The sequence below is a fragment of the Herpailurus yagouaroundi genome, unplaced genomic scaffold (genome assembly GCF_014898765.1).
Source record: "Herpailurus yagouaroundi ecotype Mexico unplaced genomic scaffold, PumYag 162, whole genome shotgun sequence".
Taxonomy (NCBI): Eukaryota; Metazoa; Chordata; class Mammalia; order Carnivora; family Felidae; genus Herpailurus; species Herpailurus yagouaroundi.
In genome coordinates, this window is record NW_024412403.1 from 5,066,008 (window position 1) to 5,071,063 (window position 5,056).

The 5,056-nt window shown below is 52.5% G+C and overlaps 1 long non-coding RNA gene across 1 annotated transcript in view; it reads left to right on the top strand.

The window, feature by feature from the left end:
• Positions 1-6: 6 nt before the first annotated feature.
• Positions 7-5,056, top strand: part of LOC121036537 (uncharacterized) — a 5,658-nt gene continuing 608 nt past the window's right edge. Inside the window, exons 1-4 of the long non-coding RNA XR_005793372.1 lie at positions 7-255; positions 1,106-1,296; positions 3,033-3,128; positions 4,130-4,219. This is a non-coding gene — a long non-coding RNA (uncharacterized LOC121036537). The remainder of the gene's footprint in view (positions 256-1,105; positions 1,297-3,032; positions 3,129-4,129; positions 4,220-5,056) is intronic.

The window sequence follows — 5,056 nt, forward strand, 5'->3', positions numbered from 1 at the left end:
CACCACTTCCTCCTTCTCTCCCTCTCACCGCTTCCTCCCTGTCCCTCACCGCTTTCTCCTCTCTCTGTCCCCACTTCCTGCCGTCTCTTCCCTGTTCTGAGGACACTGATCCTTACCAGACAATAGAGGGCTGTCCTTGGATTCAAGCTCTGCCCCTACCTGGATGTTTCTGGACCCTTCTGAGCTGAGGCTCCCCCAGCTGAAGAATGGGAATGACAGTCATGGCACTTATGTCACAGAGCAGAATTGAATTTGGTAAGCATCCACAGCACCGGACATGCCAGCACTGAGTAGCCACCACGATGATGGTGACGGCAGCTGTCATCGCCATCACTGGTGTTTCCGAGTTGGACGGTCTCACCTTCCTACTGTGTCCCAATATTACAGGATGCAAATGTCTTCGTCCCAGTACCGTGGCTCTCATGGGGTCTCAGTTGTTCTCCACCTGGACTCAGGCTAACTTTCTGACTGTCATCCTGTGACCTTCTCAAGTCCCCTGGCCATTCTCTGCCGCGTCCCTAGCAGGGAATGCTTCCAAAGCATAAATCTGATCATAGCACTTCCTGCTTCCCATATGTCAGTGGCTTCCGCTCACCTTCACGATGAAGTCCAAACCCTTCTCGCACCCGTTCCTCTGTTCCTGTCTCGTTTCCTGCACACTGTTCCCAACACACACCCACTGGCTGAATCAATGTGCCACCCCCCAATTACAGAGTTTATTTCATCGAATTATCGTAACTATTATCCGAATCCCCCATTGAATTGTGAGGTTAGTAGGGACAGTGTCTTAGCCACGATTTTTTTTAAATGTACAGTCAAGTGTGTAAGTGCACTAATCTTAGGTGTACAGCTTAATGAATTTTTATGTGTGTATGTATCCTTGTGACTTCCACTCAGACACAGAGAACATTTCAAGCAACCCAGAGGCTGCCTAGTGCCCCCTACCTCCCTGCTCCGTACTTACTCCTCTCTGAGCTCCCGGGGACCATTCTAGCTGCTGTAACTAGCAGGCATGCTCTGAGTATTTGCGGAAGGTGTCCATGAGCTCAGTGGAGGAAAAAAGGGACGGTCCCCGGACACTCTTGCCCTTCTCTACCCTTTGCAGTTCTCAGACCGGAAGTATAATAGTGCCTGATTTCAACTCAACCGAAGTACCAGCCTCCAGGATTATCAATTTACTCAGCATGTTTCTACAGGTCCGGCCTCAGACAGTAATGACCGTAGGTGGCGGTGCTCGGTGTAACCCCTATCAAACCAGCTCCCATACCTCATTTTGTCAGCTTGACAATCTGTAAGGTAAGAAGAACATATATGCTTATTTTCATTTTCCAAGGGAAGAAATCGAGGCTCCAGAGAGCCTGAAGTCCTTCTCTGGGCACCACGCGGGGGTCTCTGGTACACACAGCACGAGCAAGGGGTGTGGGGTCCATGGCCATTTCTGTCGGGACACCCTTCCCATGCCTTTTGCTTTTTGATTTCAGGCTTCTTGGGTCCTGTTACGGGGTCCGTTGTGTCTTCTCCAAACCATATACTGAAACCCTAACCCCCGGTATCTCAGAATGCAACCGTATTTAGAAGTAGGGTCGTTACAAGTTGCAGATGTAAGTAAGATGGGCCCATACTGGATTAGGATGAGTCCCTCAATGAGTATGACTGCCGTCCTTGTACAAAGAGCAGAAGAGACACGGTCACGCAGTGGGACGAGGCCACGTGAAGCTATGGGCTGGCGCGAGGCACCTACAAGCCAGACGACGGGGAGGACTGCCTGCCGGCCACCAGAAGCTGGGAGAGGCAGAAAGGATTCCCCTACAGGTGTCAAAGTAGAGCTGTGCCCACACCTTAATTTTGGACTTCCATCCTCCAGGACTGTGAGACCAGACATTTCTGTGGCTCTCAGTCATCCGGTTTGGGCATCCAGAGGACGCTGCTGCAGGCTCACTTTGGGCAACTACTTGCCCCCTTGGTCAGAAAGGAGCGAGCCCTCCCACTGCGGCCACGGCTGACATTCGTAACCCCAAGTGCCCCCTCACCCATCCCATCTATGTGTCACCCCAGCCCCTCCTTTAGAACGTGGCTCAAATGCCACCACTAGAGAGAGATGCTCTTCTCAATCCTGCAAGAGAACATGGAGGAGAAACAGACGATGAAATCAGATGCTGCCGCCGCCCCCCACCCCCACGGCCCTTGTTTCCTATTTAGCATAATTCAAGTGGGCGAAAAGTAGCCTCTGACACTTTTATCAGTCTTGTGCCGGGGGTGGGGACGGGAGGACAATAACTTACAGAATGCTTTCATTTCAGGTCAGAGGTTGATTTTCAGGCGGCCAGGTGTTAACACTGAGTTGGAATACAAAAAAAGAATTCCATTGTTGGGAGAGGTTATGGAGAGGACACAACCTCTGGTAGACTGAGGGCTGGCCCCAGGCTCTTTTCCCCTCCACCTGCCCCGCCCCCCAAGCACCTTCAAGGACACAACCTGGAGAGAGTGAGGTGCAACTGAGACCATCTGGAGGGTACACAGAACTGGATCTCTTCAAGGCCTCTCTATAAACTTTTAGGATTCTGGAAGGCAGGGGGAGATGCGGTTCTATAGGGGAGGGCAAGCCTCCCATGTAAGTTGCCTTGTTTATTGCACCTGCCTCGGACCCCTGAAGCAGCTGGTCAGTTTCCTCAGCCTCCCCTTGTCAGGCCACGTGCAGGGTGTCACTTTCAAGTTTCACCCTTTAGAACTCGCAGAACTCCTCAGGGGGTTTTGAAATAACACAAGTTAAAACCTAAGTGTATTTGGTCAAGTTCCTGGTGTCTGCTTGATCAGGGTAGAGCACCCCCTTCCCCCTGATTTAATTTTGCGTCTTGACATCTTAATGGAACCGGAAGGCTCAGCTAGATTGCCATTTCCCTCCAAAAGACTTCTCCAAGGGTGAGGGTGAGTATTCTCTATCTCGTCTGAATTTCCACATAGCGTAACGTGTACATATCTTAGAGCAGGCTTCGCTTGCTCCCTGCATTACAGATCTGCATCCCGCTTCACAGCTGTTTCCTGGGTGTGTACATGTGCCAGGCCTCGGGGACAGCTTCCTAAGCAGGAGACATAACGGCGCCTCCACTCACGGAGCTGACAGTTTTGTGGTATATGTGTGTTTTTATATTGAAATATGTTCTAGAAGTCTTTGTGGGAAGAGCTGCTCCGTTAAGCCTATTCTAGATCGCTACTAACCTAGTCAATCTGGGGCAGGTGTGTTAGATAGACCGCCACAGACCCTTCATTGGCCTCCCGGGGGTAAAATCCCAGGCATTTGCACTGGGGTCCTGCCTCCCAGAAGGACGTGCACTTGGGGTTAAATGCTCTGCAGTTGCCATCTTGAAATGTTCATCGCTTTGAACAATTATGTTGACTTGGCATTTATGGCTCCCGTGCTATCCTGCCACCTTCGCAGGAGGGGTTCTTGCCTACCCACTCCCTCACTCCCGTGGTGCCCTGGGCCTTGACCAGGCTCCTCCCCACCCCATCCTGCAGCCAGTGCCACCTGGGTAATGTGAGAAGAGGAGGTCTGGATGCTGTCACCCTCAGTGTGCCTGGTAGGGGCCTTGGGTGGGCACGCGGGGAGTGTTGAGGCTGCGCATGCACATTGCCTGGTATTTTAGGGGAGGGCCTAGCGGGGACTGCCCCTGCACCAGGCTGCCCTTGCCGGGATACATTCCACAGGTGACCTGACCGGGGCCAGACTCTCACCGCCCCTGATCCGGCTACAAGTGCTTCCCGGCTTGCGGACGGAAGCCCCTTGAGAATCTTCTCTCTACTGTGCACCAGGGCAGTGGCCTGTGGGAAAGGCAGGACCCTGCTGGGGGGCACAGTGCATTGGCCCCGTGGAGGGCGGTAGATGGGAGCTCCTGGGGCTGTGCTGAGTCACACGCCCTTGCCGGGGGACCATTCCCAGGCCCGAGGGAGCAAGGCATTAAATAGGAAATAAAAACCGCCACGGTCGGTTGAGAGAGACTGAGAAACAAAGGGAAAAGTTTCATATTTTAGTCTCTAATAGCGATTCTTTCCCTTTTGAAAAAGGCACTCCCCGTTTTCATTTTGCACGGGATCCCAGCCCCAGCCATAGCCGTGCCATGATTTATTACAGGGACCACACAGGCGCACAACCACACGAGTTAGGAACCTTGGGAATGTTCGTTCTGCACGTGACAATAACCAGGCACAAGCCGCACCTCGGGTAAGTGGCCAAATGGTGCTCTGATGTCTGATCCCAGTGCCTGAGCGCCTGACTGTGAAGGCGGAGAGGAGCCTCACACATGGCCGCTGTGCAGTTAGCCTTCTGTGCGCTGAATGAATGGGTCGAGGAGCTGGACGTGGGAACAGAAATCACGCCCTCCCCTGCCCTCCCGGACTGCATTTAGGAGAGCCCGGTGAGCGAGCACCCCACGGGTGCAAAGCGGGAGGACACCCGGGGGCCGGGTAGGGCAGGGCTGGGCCTGCGGTCCTGAGTGGGCAGCAGCACGTGACCACCTGCAGCTGCAGAGCAATGGCGAGCGCGCAGCATCACTGGCTCAGCTGGCCCTTCCTCCCACACAGGGCCTGGCCATCTTGTGCCCAACTCTGGTAAAGCACCATTTTGTTTCTGCCTCACCATTTGCTTTTCCTGTTATTTTGCGAGCCGTTGTAGGTGTGCTTATCCCTCCTTTTGCATATGGAGGGAACCATGGGGCCCACTCGTTTCCCATGAGCCCACCCTCCTCCACCCCAGACGCTTCTCCTCCTCAGGCCTGATTGCCCTGTCCCTGAGCATTCTACCTGGGATCCGAAATTGGGGTGCATTCCAGCTTGTTTTGTTTGTTTTTTGCAAAGTGAGGAACATGGGTGCATGTCCCTTTTAAGGCTTGTATTTTAATATTGTGACTTCAAGAACCATACAGAACACTCAGGAAATATAATCATGCTGGCTTTTCACAGTAACGTGGAAGGGGTTGTAGGTTTGGAATTACTCAAATTACCACCAATTTTAATCAGGCTTTTTTTTTTTTTTTTTTTTTTTTTTTTTTTTTTTTTTTTT